General features: G+C 47.8%; 1 protein-coding gene across 8 annotated transcripts in view; it reads left to right on the top strand.

Moving 5' to 3' along the window:
• Positions 1–1,316: 1,316 nt before the first annotated feature.
• SLC29A4 (solute carrier family 29 member 4) overlaps positions 1,317–19,316 on the top strand; it is a 301,784-nt gene continuing 283,784 nt past the window's right edge. For all 8 annotated transcript variants that reach the window (XM_069645524.1, XM_069645525.1, XM_069645526.1 and 5 more), the window contains exon 1: positions 1,317–1,561. The gene's annotated coding sequence lies outside the window, so the exon portion shown is untranslated. The remainder of the gene's footprint in view (positions 1,562–19,316) is intronic.

The following is a 19,316-nucleotide window of genomic DNA, read 5'->3' on the forward strand; positions in this document are numbered from 1 at the left end:
AGGGGTTCACCCTAGAAAAGTGATCAGACCCTGGGTGTCTCTTTCAGTGGCCGCCATCTTGGCGGCAGGTCAAAGCAGGTGCACTCTTCTAAGGAGGGGGAGGGGAGGTTCCCACCAATTAGTTTACCCTTTAATGTTAATAATAACGGCCTGGCTGCCCATTTTAAACCCAAGCCTATTGTTTTAAAAGAAGAAAAGAAAAAACAGAAACACAAAAACATTTCTCAAAATTCCCCCCTCAAATCAAAGAATTACTTTAAGAGGGTAAGTTCACGTAAAAAGCTAACCACTGCCAAGGACAGTAAACTGTCATGGCCAGAACTATTTAGATTTTCGGAAATGAAATAGATGAGCTTGAGGGCAGAATGAGGCGGGGTCTGTGGGGGGTTAGTTTGGATAGGGGGCTGTAGGGGCTTGGGATGTTCCTGCCATTGCTAGAAGGTTGGAGCCTGGTTTTAAGAGCTCCAATGCAGAGATGGATTTGATGGCCAATGGGAGAGCATTACAGTGGAGTGTGTCAAGTAGGAAAAAGGTGCCAAAGTGGGGTGAGGCACAGGGGGCGGAGGACTGATAGGTCATGAGGAGCTGAGGAGCCGAGGAGGTTGGGAGGGAGAACCCAGTGACATGCATTCAGCGAGGTAGCGAGGGCCAAGACCATGGATGGATTTAAAGATGAGGCAAAGGAATTTGAAGAGAAAGCGATTTTGCGTGGAGAGCCATTCAGCAGTGCAACAGAAGGTCGCAGTGGGGGAGGATATGGGTAGGTTATATCGGTGGAGATGGTAACCTTGTACCCATTTGAGGGCTTGGTTGGGGCACCTTAGCTTGTGGGGCAGAGAGGCTGGTACGCCCACGTGGTCTTTTCATGGACACTGAAATGGTGCTTCGCTGGTGGGTGAACGCTTCCCAGAATAGAGCAATTCCTGTTCTGCCAACCATCTTCCATCTGCCAGAACGGACTGGCGCTTTGTAGATGGCATACTGCCCTACAAGTGAAAACATATTGCTTGCCAGGGGTGGACTGGCCGATGTGCAACTCTGGAGAATTCCCGTTAGGCCTCTGTACCCCGCGCCTCTTTTTGTGGTGACTTATTTTATGTCAACATTTTCCAGACAGGAAAAGGGTTGGACTGGTTGGAAATGTATAATATGGGGCCACTTTGAACATTACTTCCAGGGCCCTGTTTTGGTACCCAGTCCAGCCCTGTTGCTTGCCCCGGTACCTGGAAGCGCCCTGCTGCTGCTGCTGTGGGTGGCATTCATCAGGCGGGCTTTGCACCGGAGGGGAGAGGAGGGGAGTCGAGGCGCGGGGGAGGGGGAGTGAGGGAGAGGAGCGAGGCTGCGGGCTGGCTCTGTGTACCTCTGCTGCACTCAGATGCAGGAGGAGGGCGGCTGGACCTGATAGTGCGCCTCTGGGAAGAGGTGCCCAGCTGCATGGAGCGGGACCTGCCATGGGAGATGAAGGGACGGTCCAGGGTGCCTGGGTGAGGAGGAGACGGAGGCGCTGGCATCCTCGGCACTGAGCACCCGCCCGGGAGGAGCTGCTGTCAGCAGCCAAGAGGTAAGTGGGAGGCGAGAAACCTGTTGGCAAGGAAGGCGGGGACGAGCGGGTGAGAGACGGGAGGCAGTGCGCGCCTTTGTCTGCAGATTCTGCCAGGGAGAGGGGTGTGCAAAGATAAACAGGAAAATGAATGGGGCATTTCAATTATCTAAAAAGAAAATGTACGCAGGAAGAAAAAAAAGAGCGAAGTCGCAGATTTGTCGAGATGTGGGCAGGGGTACCATCAGCTCTTACACAAAAATTCGACGTGTACCTCGACTGGATTATAACAGCTAAGAAGGGGAAATAGTCAGTAGGAGGGTTTTTTCGCCAGTTTAAGATGAAAATACCTTCAAGGCGAATTTGCACTGTGCAATTGGAAACGCAACCAGTCTTAAGTGACAGGCGGCGAAAGGCAGCCTTATGCTCGGCTTCCAGCTGTCAAGGTCTCTCTTTTCGTTGCCCTGGTGCCCATTGTGTACCTTTTTATGTTTTTCTTCCTTAATTATTGTGTACATTTAATTAGGGAAGATGTTTTGTCCGCTTTACTGATCTGGTCACATCTTGTATCTCTGCCGCCACCACGTGGCCGACTCAAGTTATGAGACTGTCGCACTGTGGCGCACCAGCTCCCGGTATCACTTGAACTTTATTGTCAACCTGTGGAACCAGGGGCCTGCCTCTCTCCCCCACTAGCCGCGGGCTCACAAGAAATGCAGTCTAATGCCAACAGCATCGGCTCGTGCGCGTGGACTGGCTGCACAAGGACATGAATCACGAAACGCTGCGCCACACGCAGCTGCATCTTAACGGCTGGCATATTGACATGTAAAGGATAACATGTTTTTCTCCTGTGAGAAATTAAAATCTGTTAGGCCACTGGTTATTTTAAGAGTCTCTCTGTTTTCTAGACTACATTATTTAATTACATATGTAATCCATATAATATAATGTTGTTTCCGGCAAAAAGATATCACAGTGTATACGCACGCACACACACGCGTTATTACGTTATTAAAAACAAACATTGGCCTGTTTTTTTTTAAAACAAACAACGCCACCAGAAAAACTATGTATTAATGTACGCAATCATGGAAAGGGGGTTTCTAGAAAGGGGTTCGGGGGGAGAGGGGGATTGGGGGGGGGGGCGGTTAGCGCAGGGAGCCCCGTTAAGTTCAGCGATACGTCGGAAAATGTTTCACAATGGAATCATTATTTATGAATCAATTAATTTACCTGAAAGCAGGGCTTTAAGTGAGGTAAGAAATCGAGGGGGGGGGGGGTCCTCATTTGGGGGCGTGGCTTGTGGGAGGGGCATGGCCTAAAAAGTATGCAAATCGTAGGGTATACACACAAATATATATAAATGTTATATATCTGTGTGCGTACCTCACTATGGTTTGTGTACTATGCAAGCCATCTTTTCTAAACATAGAAATATGTAACATATTTCTACGTTTATAAAAGATGGCTTGCAAAGTACACAAACCATAGTAAGGTACGTGTTAGGGAGAATTCTCTGTAAAGGCTAATTTCCCAAACCAAGTGAGTCCTCCAGCAGCTTTGCTGGATTTTTGGTGTTTATTTTTTTCTCCTGCTAAGAATGAGACTCTTTTCCTCCCACTCTTAGACATAATTTGAGGTGTTCCTTTGACTTTGTATGTGTTTTATGAGCTATGGGGTCCTTTACCCCATAGGGCTTCATGTGATTTTGGTATGTGGGTTAATCAGCACCCTCCGTGCAGTAACCCAGGGGTGTCATAGTGACCCCCCAAACATAGACTCCATACCCTGGGACTGACTACTGTCTCCCAGGGCATGTAAAGTAACCATTGGCTTTACTAGTCTCAAATTATGAACAGAACCAGTACAAACCATCCTATTGTGGACGCACTGGTCGGGGCAATTCGATTGCCCCGGGGTCTGTTGTTCGAGGGGGCACTGTCCAGTCCCCCCCGACCGAGTTTTGGCTGGTGGCAGTGGATACTACTTTTTATATTCGACCACGAATATATTCCTATGGGATTTTCCCATTGTTCGAGGCTACCACTTTTTAAAATAGCCTCAAAAATAGCGCCGGTTTATTAAATTAATATAAATTCACCGGTTGGTATTTTTTGCCGAAACTTGGTTCCAAAATGGGGTTTGTGTTCGCTTCTGTGACTCCAACCTAAGTCGAGCCCTTTGTTCCACTTTTTGGCGGGCTTCTCCACAGAAGCCTCCAAAAGTGGTGCACTCTTGTGTGATTGGCCCAAGTTGTGAGCCGCCCGGCTCACCACTTAGCATGTTTGAGTGACAGCTAGGCTGAATGAATGAGGGTTTTCTGCATAAAAGCAGGGCTTTGGGGACTGGAAATTCAGAAGTCGCCACAGGACCTAAAGAATCTGAGGAGGGAGAAGCCAAGCCGACCTAAAACGACGACACCACCGGTGGAGCCCTGCTGAACCATCTCACCACTTTTCCCGACGACAGAGGAGATCTCCAGTCCGGAGAGTCTTCTTCCTTTGACTGGTGGGGATAACCAGTTTGCCTGTCTTTTCGCCTTCCTGGACCATCCTGTGGCCACCTTGCCCGTGCCAAGCACCCCGGCAACCGAAATACCATGGTTTACCACTACCGCAAAGAAAAGGGTGGTACCTTGTAACCGGGAAACTCCGCGGCTGGTTTCTTCCCTGGCAGCGCAACGACCTTCAGCTTTCCTCCACGTTGAGACCTCCTCTTCCTCTGGATGAAACACTGACTTGCACCCGCTGCCAGGAACAACTGCCCCCGCTGGAGCGTTCTTCCCACTTTCAGGTACTGTGTCCCGCCTGGCTTCCCTTGCGACAGATCGTTCGGGGTGACAGTAAATCCTCGACTTTCTAACCTGGGTTAGCCTGGGATCTGTTAACTAACTTTTCCTGACTTGAGCTCAATCTTTTTCTGAACTATTTACAAAGACTCTTTGGGCATAACCCCCCTGTGTGATCCTAGACACATTTCGCTTGCTCTCTCTAAGAGTGGGCCTGGCATTTGAACTTCCTTGCTCTCCAGTAGACTTTGCCTAACCTGCCTCACTGTGGTTCTTTGAAAAGTATTGAAATTTGTGTGCTTTCATAACTCTGCCTTTTTCCCTCCTTTTTTAATAACTTATTAGAGTGCCATCTTATGTTAAGCGCTCACCTCTGTCTGAAAATAAGTGGTGTTTCTCAATAAGACTTGTCTAATAAGTAATTACGGTTGTATAAATATAATAGTGACTGTGTGTTGAATTTATTTACCTCTCTTTGTGCTAGTGTAATTTACAAGTGTGTCTTTAAATAAATAATTATATACTTTTACACCAAAGCTCTGGTCAGTGTTTGCTTGTGCTACTGTATCTCTGTACCTACTGTTTATACTCTATATACTGCCTAACTCATCTTGAGAGAAGTCTGACTTCTCAGCCACAGCTACCAGGTAAATCTGGGTGGTACAGACTGCTACCAATTGGGTTTACTGCCAGCCACCTGTAGTCCTAAATCTTTTGCAGTGGTCCCTAAGGGAACTGCACAGGTTTCTGCCTAACACTGGTGTACAGCGGTGGGATTTGTATTAAGTATACATTTTAGTGTGCTTATACATACCTTAGTGCAACTAACCACAAAGTTTAGCACTAAAGAAGTATTTTCTAAAACATGTCAACTATGGAAAGCTATAGTCAAGAGTCCCTTGCTACAAAAACTGCTGATTGTTTAAGAGTTCTCTGTAAGCATAAGAACCTCCTGACTAAGGGCAAGAAAATGGAGCTAATAGAAAGGTTGTTAGCAAACCAAAGTCTGGATGGTGGTTCAGAGGAACCTACCACTCCAGCAACTGCAGATAACAGCAATGATATTGATATGAATGTTAGTATTGATAACTTTGAGTCAGAAGCAGAAGAGGAGGTGGAAGATGTTAGAGTTGTCTCCCCTGGGCCTCTACCTGCCCTGCCAGCTGTGCCTACTGGACCCTTACCAGGTCCCACACTTAATCCTCAATATATGGAACTAGAAAAAATGAAGCTTGAATTAGAATTCAAAAGAATTAATGCTCAAACAGAACAACGGCACCAAGAACTAAGGCTCAGAGAAATGGAGCTCAACCATGAGCTAGAAATGAAAAAATTGTCTGTGGAAAGTGCTTCTCTCTGCGAATCCTCTAGGAGTTCCAGTCCCAAAAGACCCCGGATGCCTAAGGAGTTGGTGGGTATGTATGAGCCTAAGTTGGATGTGTTGGATTGGTTGAGTTTGTTTGAATACAAGCATGGGCTCCAGAACATTACAGGAAATGAGTTACTTTCTTGGTTGTTCTCTAGGCTCCCCCCTGTTGCAACTGATGTGGTAATGGAGTTGGAGGAGGAGGATAAGAAGGATTATGAATGTGTGAATCTAGCTTTGATATCTAGATTTGGGAAGACCCCTTCCCCGTACCCTAAGAGGTTTAGGACCCTCAAAAAGAATGATGGTACCCCTTGGGCTACCTGGGTGAGTGAGTGAAAAACTTAGAGGGATGGATTAAGGGTTACAAGGTGAACACTTATGAGGGAATGAGAAATCTTGTAATGTTGGAGTCAATTTATGATGCCTGCTCTCCTGAGCTCAGACAGCACTTGGCTGATTCAAAGGAATTAGATCCTAAAAAACTAGCTAAGGCTGCTGACTTGTGGGTTGCCAACAGGGCTACTCACAAGGATTCAGGGGTCACTCAGAAAAAGTATGAGGGAAAGCAGCCACCAAAAGGGAACCAAGAGATTTCTAATACCTCCCAAACCAAAGAGGGCCCCAAACAACAAAATAACCAGGGTAAGCCCCAGGGTAAACCATAACAGGCTAGTGTACCTTTTGGTCACAAACCAGAAGGAGGTCAGGCCAAGCCACCATTCCAGAGAGCATTTGGAACATGCTATCTCTGTGGGGCAACTGACCACATCAAGGGAGATCCCAGATGTAAGGGTAAACCTACAGGGATCAGCACAGTCTCCTTAGCCTTCACTCCTGAGGAGGAAGTCCAAATGGCTAGTGCTCACTTTGAAGTCTTTGCTGAAGAACCTTTGGGTCTTCAAGCAAGTGTAACAGTAGAGTCCATGGGTCTGGTTAGTGATCAGAATAGGAGTGTGTACAACTCCATACCAGAAAACTCTAAAGTTTATTATATGGACAGTGTTCTTGTCAATGGCCAGGATACTCCTGCCAGGCGAGACTCTGGGGCCAACAGAACAGTAGTGGATGAAAGCTTTTTCAGTCCTGAGGATGTTGCTAAGGCACCCAAAGGTCCCACTAAGATGTCTGGAGGCCCTGTCCAAATGGTTCCAATTCTACCAGCCCTCATTCAGTGTAATGACATGACAGTGTTGATTCCTGTCAGTGTTCAGACTGAGGTGCCTGGGAGAGTCCTGTTGGGGAATGATCTAAGAACTCTAGGAGTAGTATCCAGTAACCCCAGGCCTCCCAGTATGGAGACCCAGAACCAAACCAAATTGGCTAGAGAGGCCACCTTAAGGAACCACTCTAAGCCTGTGGGAACCTCTAATGAGAACCCCACTCCAAGCCCTGGTGTTGGTAAGTTGACCTCTGACCCAGGCAAATTTCAGGCTAACATGTTAGGGAAATGGGAGCCCCAACCAAGCTCCATCATTGTTCCCCCAGTTTTAGAGTCTGTGACTCCCCCTGATTCTGAGGAAGAGGTGGATAGACCAACTGGAACCCTAACTAGGTCTAAGAGAACTGGTAATTCTCAGTGCTGGTGGAAAACCAGGAAAGAAAAGTCTAAGGCCAAAAACCTTCAGACTGTTGGACCTTCTACTGAAGACTCCAACTCAAATCCTAATCTTAAGGGGGATACTCCTAAAGTAGGTAAAGGTAGATCTAAGAGGAAGGAGAAGCCTGTACCTTTCTTATCTCCATCCCCTCCAACCAAGAGGCCTAAAACCCAACCCTCTCCTAACAGAGAGGTGGTGAGGACCTCAGGAGGCCCCTCTAGATGTAAGGGAATCCTTTATAAGGACCCCTTGAAAAAGCCTAACACAGGTTCAGAAGTTGTACCAACTTCTGAGGGATTGGTCAACCTGATCCCCTATAACTTTAAAAAGACTGATGTTCCTCAAAGGGTTTGTAGGTCATATGGCTTACAAAGGAAAACCTTTGACTCTACCACTGAACATAAGTTAGGGTGTCACCACCAAAATGCTGATGGTCTCTCTAGGGTGTTTGTAACCGACTAGAGGTATGAGATTCATCCAGGAGTGGATTAAATCCTCCTGTCCCTTAGTCTGGGGGGGGGGGGGCGAGTGTTAGGGAGAATTCTCTGTAAAGGCTAATTTCCCAAACATAGTGAGTCCCCCAGCAGCTTTGCTGGATTTTTGGGGTGTATTTCTTTCTCCTGCTAAGAGTGAGACTCTTTTCCTCCAACTCTTAGACATGATTTGAGGTGTTCCTTTGACTTTGTATGTGTTTTATGTGCTATGAGGACTTTTACCCCATAGGGCTTCATGTGTTTTTGGTATATGGGTTACACAGCACTCTCCGTGGCGTAACCCAGGGGTGTCGTAGCGACCCCCAAACATAGACTCCATACCCTGGGACTGACTACGGTCTCCCAGGGCATGTAAAGTCACCATTGGCCTTACTAGACTCAAATTGTGAACAGAACCAGTACAAACCATCCTATTGTGGACGTATTGGTCGGGGCAATTCGATTGCCCTGGGGTCTGTTGTTCGAGGGGGCACTGTCCAGTCCCCCCCGACTGAGTTTTGGCTGGTGGCAGTGGATACTACTTTTTATATTCGACCGCGAATATATTCCTATGGGATTTTCCCATTGTTCGAGGCTACCACTTTTTAAAATAGCCTTGAACATACTGCGGCTTTATTAAATTAATATAAATTCACTGGTTGGTATTTTGTGACGAAACGTGGTTCCAAAATGGTGTTTGTGTTCGCTTCTGTGACTCCCACCGAAGTCGAGCCCTTTGTTCCACTTTTTGGCGGGCTTCTCCACAGAAGCCTCCAAAAGTGGTGCCACTCTGTCTGGGTACCACAGGGGGTGTGGGAGGGGGTTTAGGCACCCTGGACTGAGTTGCCTCAGCAACTCAAGTCGCACTCTTGTGTGATTGGCCCAATTGGTGAGCCGCCCGGCTCACCACTTAACATGTTTGAGTGACAGCTAGGCTGAATGAATGGGGGTTTTCTGCATAAAAGCAGGGCTTTGGGGACTGGAAATTCAGAAGTCGCCACAGGGCCTAAAGAATCCGAGGAGGGAGAAGCCGAGCCGACCTACAACGATGACAACACCGGTGGAGCCCTGCTGAACCGTCTCACCACTTTTCCCAACGATAGAGGAGATCTCCAGTCCGGAGAGTCTTCTTCTTTTGACGGGTGGGGATAACCAGTTTGCCTGTCTTTTCGCCTTCCTGGACCATCTCGTGGCCACCTTGCCCTTGCCAAGCACCCCGGCAACCGGAATACCACGGTTTACCACTACTGCGAGGAAAAGGGTGGTACCTTGTAACCGGGAAACTCTGCGGCTGGTTTCTTCCCTGGCAGCGCAACAACCTTCAGCTTTCCTCCACGTCGAGACCTCCTCTTCCTCTGGACGAAACACTGACTTGCACCCGCTGCCAGGAACAACTGACCCCGCTGGAGCATTCTTCCCACTTTCAGGTACTGTGTCCCGCCTGGCTTCCCTTGCGACAGATCGTTCGGGGTGACAGTAAATCCTCGACTTTCTAACCTGGGTTAGCTTGGGACCTGTTAACTAACTTTTCCTGACTTGATCTCAATCTTTTTGTGAACTATTTACAAAGACTCTTTGGGCATAACTCCCTGTGTGATCCTGGACACATTTCGCTTGCTCTCTCTAAGAGTGGGCCTGGCATTTGAACTTCCTTGCTCTCCAGTAGACTTTGCCTAACCTGCCTCACTGTGGTTCTTTGAAAAGTATTGAAATTTGTGTGCTTTCATAACTCTGCCTTTTTCCCTCCCTTTTTAATAACTTATTAGAATGCCATCTTATGTTAAGCGCTCACCTCGGTCTGAAAATAAGTGGTGTCTCTCAATAAGACTTGTTTAATAAGTAATTAGGGTTGTATATATATAATAGTGACTTTGTGTTGAATTTATTTACCTCTCTTTGTGCTAGTGTAATTTACAAGTGTGTCTTTAAATAAATAATGATATACTTTTACACCAAAGCTCTGGTCAGTGTTTGCTTGTGCTACTGTATCCCTGTACCTATTGTGTATACTCTATATACTGCCTAACTCATCTTGAGAGAAGTCTGACTGCTCAGCCACAGCTACCAGGTAAATCTGGGTGGTACAGACTGCTACCAATTGGGTTTACTGCCAACCACCTGTAGTCCTAAATCTTTTGCAGGGGTCCCTAAGGGAACTGCACAGGTTTCTGCCTAACAGTACGCACACAAATATATAACATTTATATATATTTGTGTGCATACCCTACGGTTTGACTAGTTTTCAGGCCATCTTTTTTAAACATTTCGGGTTTATAAAAGATGGCTTTGAAAGTACACAATTCAAGCCATCTTTTATAAAGCTTTGACTACGGACAAAATTGTCCGTCGTCAAAGCTTTATAAAAGATGGCTTGAAATGTGTACTTTCAAAGCCATCTTTTATAAACCTCGAAATATGTCGAGGAATCCCCAGGTTCGCCGAGGGTTAAAGACGCCTCGGCGACCTGGGGAAACAAAGGGACAGTAACTGCCTCTGGTGACCTCTCGCGCGAGGGGTCACCAGATGCAGTTACTTTGACGTTGCGTCGCTGTGGCTGGCTGCCACTTCTGTTAGCTTGCCTGACTTCATTGCAGGCGCATCTCCCGTCGCGGCTGCGGCCGCAACAGGATAATGCATCCCGCGATTCACGCCAATGTTGCTGTAGGACGGGGGCCCCGGCAGGGCCCCGGCTCAGTCCCACTTTTTGGAGACTGCCGGGGCCCGGACCCGGCAGGCCCCGGCCCACTTTAAGCACTGCCTGGAAGTATAACCTTTGCAAAATCTTTAATACATGTATTCGGGTAAAATACATGTTCATCAAATCACCCGCAAAGTCTAAAACAACTCCAGAAGCACCTTTTCCCTCCAAAGAAAAAAGCTGCTTTTCCTTCCAGAGCAATTCCACTTATTTCTGGGATCCCATCAAAAGCATTCTCCCCCGAGTAGAAGCATTTGCAAACAGCACTGACTGGTGCTCTAAGTGGGGGGCTAAATCGAGGGGGGCTTTAATTAGGGGGCATGGCCTAACTACGGGTGGGTGTACTTATGCCACACACCCCACGAGAGTCCCCTCACCTATGGTAGAGCTGGGGCGCAGTCGCATTATTGCCTTTGGGGCGCCCAGTACCTCCCTTTTGTTCCAAATCATGGGCTCTGAGCTATGCTGTCAGGCTGCCTGTGGGGGGAAGTGGGGTGAGGGCCTGTGATTAAGAAACAAAAGGGGAGGCCGGGAGCACCAAAGGTATGACGCTAGTTTGCCCCAGCTCTCATTCTGTGTCTGAATGAGGAGCCAACACCCAGAAAGCAGCCCTTTCGTTCATTCAAGCATGGTTGAAGGGCTGCTTGTGGGGGTCACTGATCCCAGCAGGCAGCCCTTCAGCCACGCAGATCCTTGAGTAAAAGGGCTGCCTGCTGGGTGTTGGCTTTTTACTCAGAAACAGAAGACGGGCTGGGTTGCACGGCCTCTCCTTTTGTTTCTGGGTAAAGAGCGAACACCCAGCAGGCAGCCCGTTACGGCGAAGCACTGCACGGTTAAAGGGCTGGATGCAAGTGCCGGCACATCCGATTAGAAAAAAGAAGAGGTATTGATGCCTTTTTATTTTTTTAAGCCAAAGTGCTGACAGCTGCAGGCAACCCTCTAACTGTGCAGAGCTTCGCTAAACGGGCTGTCTGAGGGGTCTGCTAGTCGGGAGTGAGCCCTAGCAGGGCCCGGCTTGGTAGCCCTTTTTGGAGACTGCCGGGGCTCTGCCACAGCTAGCCCCAGCCCACTTAATGCCTTTGGCACTGCCTGACTTCGAGGGGTTGGCGAAATACCTGCCACAAGAACTATGAAAGAGGATGGCGGAATGGGCAGGTAGTATGTCAGCTTCTTTAAGGTATGGAATTCCAGGCAGACACCACACCATCACCCACCCCTGGTGACACACTTCTATCCATGGGGTTAATCTAGCAAATCAGAGCAGCAGGTGTAGGGGAGTATAGAAAGGACACCTGAAAATGTCCTCCAATCAGGAGATGGTAATGTTTTACCCACTCTGTTTTGATCAGGATGCCGCCCTCAACCCAGCCAATCATTTGGCCAGAACTCTACGGCTACACGATTACCTAAAAAATAGGCTATTCCAGCCTATCAAAGCCCATCCTAGTGCCTGCCCATGTCAGAAAAACCCAGGGTATTTTAAGAATGCCACTGTGCAAGTGGTGAGAAATTTGGGAGTGTAATCTGTCAACTTTGCTTCCGCCCCAGGAATGCCGCCCTGACATACCCACTACCACAGTCACATGATCTACTGTTTAGGAACAGTCAATCCTTCCTTTCAGTCGGTCAGTTCAGTTTGGGTGAACCTTAACTTTATATTTTTTTTTTAAATAAAAGGATGTACAATATTTTGATGGAAGGGGGAATTTTGTCAATATAAAACGTAGACATTCTGGGAGTTTTGATAGCCTTTGTTGTTTCACCATTGGCCTAGGCTCAAGGATTTAGTGTTTTCCCATTTTAGTTTGTATCCACTTGCCGGAACGGGACAATTCCTGCCAACTCTCGCTCAACTCACATGATTTACCAAAACCTATTAAAGTAGTTAAACTCGGCTCAATTGTACCATTGAACATGTCCTGTTGAACAATTTTACTCACAGCGCATCCTCTGGGAACACCTCATTCTACGCCAAAAGAACATGAAGCTTAAGAATAGTCAAGAAAGGTTCCAGACGAATCAGTGCCAATGGCCTATACTGTGCCAGGCATAACACTATTTCCAAAATCAGTGCCAACATCCCATACTGCAATTGCCTATCAAATGGGCTCTCATTCTTTGGGTCTACAATCATTTTGGACAACAACTCCCATCAGGCCTATCTAGCATAGGTATTGGTGAGGGAGGATAGCTCAGGAGCAACCTGCTCGCCTTGGAAGCAAGACGACACGGGGCCCACAGATTCAATCTCCGGTCTGCGCCTAGAAACCTCTGGGTATTAAGCGGGTTACAAATGACCCATCATATCATATCATGGGAGTTGTAGTACTGGAAACATCTGGAAAGCCGCAGGTTGCAGACCACTTAGCCTTAGATACTTACATTGCGAAACAATCTCAATTGGCAATTCATCTCACCAGCATCTAAAGCTGTTAACTTTCTGACCAAACAGCTAGGTTGTAGTTATATTTGAAATACATACATATATATAGCAAGGCGTCTAGCTTCCTCTCCAGAGGATAGCCGGATGGCCCAATGGCATGTTGCGATGAAGTATCAGCAGAGCGGGCTGGGGGGCTCTGGGGTGCAATGTTTTGCCAGGGGCGTATATTTCATAATGAACCCAATTGGATTCTGCAGATTGTCTTCAATACTGGAAAAGTGCTTGCAACATATACCACCAGACACTGGGATTGGGCTGTCTCTAAGTGGTCCCAGCTGTGGCTGATCATGTGACCGAGGAGATGGAAGATGAAGGGATCTGCCCAGGAGAAAGCAAAGTGGCCCTTGTTATATAGTCCCTGATATTCAGTTGCACATGTGTTTTGGTGATACCAGTTGCCGGCATATAGGTTTCCGACATCCTTGTATGCCTTATAGAAAAAAAACAGAGAGGTCATTATCGTGGAATAATAGAATCCATGTGCTAATAAACTCTTTTGGAAATAATAACAGGGATTTCTGGTTGCACTTTGGAACTGGTTATTTCTGCCCTCTGGGCCTGTAGTCTAATGCCCAAAAATCCATTTGTTGCAACTTGAGGCAAAAGGACCGTTTTCAGTTGGTCAGTTGTAATGTCATAGGCCTCTGGGTCGGGGTATATGGCTCAAACGGAATTTCAGAAAGAGCCTAAAGAGGTTCTTAATTACACTCAACGCTATGAGGCTACACCCATGGCGGTTTAGCGCTGACAAATACCAAAGCAACATAAATATTTCTCATTCTATAATGTTATTTTTCTTTTCAGTTGGGGCACCCGTCGTGGGGCGGTAGACTCCAATAGTAGGGTTCTGGCACTGCGTGTAGTGACCTTGCCTACTCACCCCGTTAAATAAACCTTCTTGCATTTGACAACAGCCGTTCCTCACTCATCTGAACTCACAATTGAATCCCCTTTCTATCTCCTGAATCCCCTCACCATTCCTTCCCACTCTCCCCCTCCCTTCCTTATCTATGTCTTAGCTCTTGCACTATCTGAAATGTTGTCAGGCCGAGTGCAATAGTTAATTTCACATCCTTACTGTTCATGGCCTGTAAGAATGTGGTTGTATTTTCCCTTGTTCCCTCCCTTGCCTTGAAGTGCTTTGAAATACATTGTGTATAGGCGCTATATAAATAAACTATCATATCATATCATAACTCATTTAACTAATGTGTCACTATTCTTCAGTTGCGTTTCATACTCGTGCACATGTAGGGAATACGTTAGAATATTTTTCTGGTTTATAATACAAGCCGAACTTGTATTAAGCCATTCGAATACTTCAAATGCAAACGCCAGGGTAACATTTACACACAATTGAGCCAGCCAGCCCTTTATATTTGATTTCAGCATTTAATAGCTCTCACAACATCACCACTAGCCCGACAAGCATTCATAGCATAGACACAAACAGAATCCTACCCAGCGGTAGAAGTGTACCAAAAAAAGAAGTGGAACTGTGACTCCGGCCGGGAGCAACATACAGCAAGGGTTGCAGCAATGCTGCTTGACAGCCAATTGAGTTGAAACACATTTCAGTTTAGCTGTAACTGCTATTGGGAGTTAAAGTGGAGGAATAAGTTTTAACTTCACAAAGAACAGTTCTGGATGGGAGAAAATGTTTGAAAAAAGTAGTGGAACTATTAACAGTAAAAGTGGAACTCCGCTCCCGACCGTTCCCGCTCACTTCCACCACTGATCCTACCCAGTCAACAATTTATCCTTGAAGTCGCCATCCACATTCACCTTTTTTACACAGTCTCCTCTTGAGTCTGCTACTATTGGCAGCCGGGCTGGGAATTTGACTGAATTCGTTTTCGGGGTTTGTTTTGGGTCTGTAAAGGCAAGCCCAAGCAAAGAGCCTCCACTCTTCCAGGGTCCATTGGAGCACATTTCAGGTTATTCATACTACTGCATACAACCTGCAGCATTATGAGCTAATCACTCTGAAACTGGCTTTATTAATAGTTGGAGGCGCTTGAGAGCTCGCAACCAAGATGGCTGCTTCCCTTTTAGCTCTTTATTTATTTTATTAATTCATTGTGCATTTGTTAGGCGCTTATACAACAAGTAAATTGTGTATTAAAGCGCCCACAGGGCAACAGGGAGGGAACATGGGAATTGAAGTACAATACATACACTGGGGGATAAAGGATAAAGTCGAAACTACTATGCCTTGTGAGTATTCAGAGCCTGCAAGTTCAGAGAGAGAAGAGAGAGGGTAAGAGGGAGTGGGGGTAAGTGCTGGAGTGTCCGTGGGTGAGCAGCAGATGTAAGTGCCAAGTATATGGGAGAGGGGTTGCTAGAGTGGGTGCTCAGGATGTTCAGAGTTTTAGTGGTGAAGTGTTTGGGCAGTGTGTTGCAGAGGGCCTGGGAAGGAAGAGGGGAGGAAGAGACTGCAGCAGGGTTGACTAGTTCCCTGCAGATTTGAAAGAGTTCAGCCGTGTTGCTGGAAGCACCCGAGCCTGGATGTGAGCCCTTTTCTTGCCACGGATGGAGAGTCTGCATTGCCTTTGCATCAGGCGGCAGGCCAGTTTGTCAGATGGTGTGACTGAGGCTTGCCACTTCCGTTCTGCAGTTCTGCACTTGCGTTTCAGGGCTGCAAGTTCGGAGTCGTACCAGGTATTACACTTAGAGGTAGGTTTCAAGCAAATCCTCATGACTGGGCCAAGAATATTGAGAGTGTTTGTAATGGTCAGATGAAGGTTGCTTAGAGCAGATACAGAGGTAGATTCAAGGGTGGGGGTATAGGGGGATGAAGGTGGATGCGAATGCAGCAGCTGACACTTGTTTCATTGGACGAATGTTTTTGAACGAGGTTGGCAGGGCTGAAGGAGGTGTAGTCAGAGAGTCGAGGAGACCCAGGTAAGAAGAGAGGAGAAAGTGGTCTGACCAGGATAGCGGTGTAATCAGAGTGGGGATAGTGAAGGATCAGAGTGGATGAGGGCATCAAGAGTGTGTCCTGCCGAGTGGGTCGGACCAGACAGGAGAATGGACAGAGACAGCAAGGTGCAGAGGTCAAGGAAGAGGGTGGATGCTTTGATATAAGAGTCCAAGTGGATGTTGAAGTCGCCCAAGAGAAGGAGTTTAGAGGTGGTAATGAGGAGGGAGGAGAAGGGAGGTAGTGCCACGGGGCCTGTAGATAGTGAGGCGGGCAGTGGCAAGACCAACGGCGCATTCTTGGCATGCCTTCACAACCCTCACCCACAACACTGTGGGTGCTCTCTTGGGAAGTGAAAAGGCAGAGCAAAATGGCTCATCTTGACAGTTGCTGTGCCGCAGCAGGGAGAGGAGGCGCCGGCCATGTGCGGGGAGTCGGCGGAGGACCCCTGCTGGTCTAGTGATCCGGTGCTGCCGTTGGGTGTACCTGGCTGAAGCCATTTGCTGTTGTAGGGCCTACAGAGGCTCTGCTGCTAGGAGGTTTGAGGGGGGACACTGGCTCCAGAGCTGCGCGCCTCATTTGGAAAAACTGTTGGAGTAGTCTGACTACTGCTGGAGCTGTGCCAAGACTGGCCGTTGCTGGGGCTGCTGCAGTGTTGCCTAAGCTGTGCTTAGTGGGGTCACGCTGCCCTGAACACAGTGGAGGAGCTGGTCTGGTAGGCAGAGTTGAAGTTGGGGTCATGCTGGACCATTGCCTGGCGAGTACTGAGTGGGTGGCTATTCCTGACTGGAATACTTGAGTGGTTGCTCCTATTCCTGGTGGGCCCTGTGGACTATTCTAAAGGAAGTCAGGACCATGTACATGTCCAAAGACAACAAAAAGCAAGGCTGCCTGTAGTTTGGGACCAAGGAGGGCCTGCCTGCTAGTTCTGGTAGGATATCGGCCCCTGGGGCACTTGTGGACACTGAAATGGTGGCGGGCATTGCCGCCCCAGGCTGTGGCGCTGTTGGAAGGTGGATAGGATGCAGGAACGCATAGACAAGGAGAGTGGGTGCATCACCGAGGCGGAGCAAAGGGTGAGGACACTCGAGGATTCCAGCGCGGAGATACATCAGGCTGTGTGCACGCTGTAGAGAGAGGTGAAGGATATTAAGGATAAAAATGAGAACTTGGAGGCGAGATCCCGGCGGAATAATATTTGTGTGGTTGGGATCCCAGAATCTGTGCCGCAGCAAAATATGGAAACATTTATGGAGGAGTTCATCAGAGAGGTCCTGGAAGACCCACTGCTTTTGTCACAGTTCCTGGTGGAATGGGCCCATCGAGTGTTGCCGCAGGTGCTGAGGCAAGACTAGAGTCTGTGCCAGTTATCACATGCTTTCTGAACTGTACAGACCAAGATGTGGTGCTGCGCCAGGCTCGGGAGCTCGGCAATCACCAGTACAGGGGAGCTAAGATCTCCTTCTATCGAACTTCACTGCTTCTGTACAGTGGGCCCGTCTCTCATTCCTAGCGGCAAAGCACTCTCTTATGCTCTACCCTTCAAAACTGAGAGTGGTCCATAATAATAATACCCACTCCTCCACTGATCCGGCTGAGGTGCAACAATTCTTAGAGACATTGCCTAGGAGCTGATGTGCTGGTTGTGGGGTGTGATATTCTGATCCTGTGGTCTTGAGGTGGGAGTGCTGAATGACCCCCGTGTGAAAAAAGGTCTTTGATACATTGTTGCAGTATTTTGGCTTTTGGGAGGCCTGAGCGCTCTGGATCTGCTTCAATTTGTGCCACTGGTGCTCCTATTACTATCAATGTAACTATACAGTTTTCCGGTTATGATCCTTGAGGTGGTTGGCCTTCTCCTCTTGGGGAATGTCCGCAGGTGGGGTCAATTGTGGTGTCGAGTTCGAGTATCGTGTTTGCCCATTGGGTATTGGTGGGAGTATGGAGGGGGGGGTCTTTCACTGCAAGTTGGAATCAGGCAGTGTGGGAGGGATTGGAGGGGGTGACGCAGTTGGTAAGGGATTAACACTGAAAATGGTTCACGTCCCTGCAGAGGCTAGTAGATATGTGCAGCCCCATGTCCGTGTAGGAGGCATGAGAGAGTACAGCTGGAGACTAGTGATGCTGGATATAGACCAGCTCGGCTTTAATGGCATTGTATAATATTATTAGTTGAAATGTTCATGGGCTCAACAATCCGCGCAAGGTGAGGAAGGTAGTGAGTTAATGCAAACGTCATGAGGCTAAAATTATCCTTGTACAGGAAACCCATCTGGTAGGGGTTGAAAATGAGTGTGTGGGAATGTCTTGGGGCAGTAGTAGTTAATACACATAATTTTCTACATACTCCAGACGGGTCATGGCTTTGGTGCATATATCATCCGATTTCGCCATTTGGAGCATGTGGTTGACCCAGAGGGAAGGTATGTAATTGTATCAGGAATTCTGGCACATACCCCTGTCACTATAGTCAATGTCCATGTACCAACTGCCGATGACCCTACTTTCTTCAAAACGCTTCTAACTAAATGTCATAAGTACATGGATAGCACTCTCATCTGGCAGGGAATTTTAATGCAAATCTGGACGGGGCAGTGGATAGGTCAGCCGGTGATACTAGGCCTCTCTCCCAGGTGGCCCGTGCAATATTGGGTTGCATGAAAATCATGGATTTGTTGGATGTGTGGAGGCACTTCACCCAGAGGTCAGGGAATACCCATATTACTCATTGGTCCATGAAATGACATCCCAGATTGACAATGTTTTGGCCGGTTCCAGATGTTGTGCATATGACTGTTGGGTTTCAGGTTCTCCCCCGAACATTGTCAAATCACTCCCCAATTCGGTGGTCGATCAGCTTGAGCAAGGAATTGGTGGTTAAACCTTTCTGGCGGTTCAAGACGTTGGCATTGGCGAATGTTGTTTTCCGAAGTGAGGTGCTGGATATTATAGTGTTGTACTTTGCACATAATCTGTGGTCGGTGGGTTCTATGGCTATAGTATGGGAGGCCTTCAAGGTGTGTCTCAGGGGTAGGTGTATGATGCTGGAATTTGGGGTGTTGAAGATTATAAGGAGGCACCTGGGCTCTATTGAGACAGATTTGAAAGACTTGGAGGCCCGGCTGGGAGATGGCAATAACGTTGGTAAGCTGGCTCTCATTAAGGAAGCATTAGACAGGTTCCGATCCGAAGCAGACTGAGGAGTTACATATCTGGCCTGTCCAGTGGTGGCTCAAAGATATGGAGAGGAAGGGAAGCCGAGTCGCCATCTAGCGAATATGATTAGGCGGGAAGGAGGTATGGTGGATATTGCACCTGTGCGTGCAGAGTGGGCAAGTCGTCTCTGAGCTAATTTTTGATACATTTTGAGTGTTTTTTGAATGGCTCCATGGGGCAGGCGGATGCAGATGTGCTAAGTGGGTAGCTTCAGGCGGCATCCCTGGTGACATTGAGGTAAAATAAGGCGGAGCGCCTGGCATCTCCT

This window comes from Ambystoma mexicanum, chromosome 2p (assembly GCF_040938575.1).
Source record: "Ambystoma mexicanum isolate Mex_15411 chromosome 2p, UKY_AmexF1_1, whole genome shotgun sequence".
NCBI lineage: Eukaryota > Metazoa > Chordata > Amphibia > Caudata > Ambystomatidae > Ambystoma > Ambystoma mexicanum.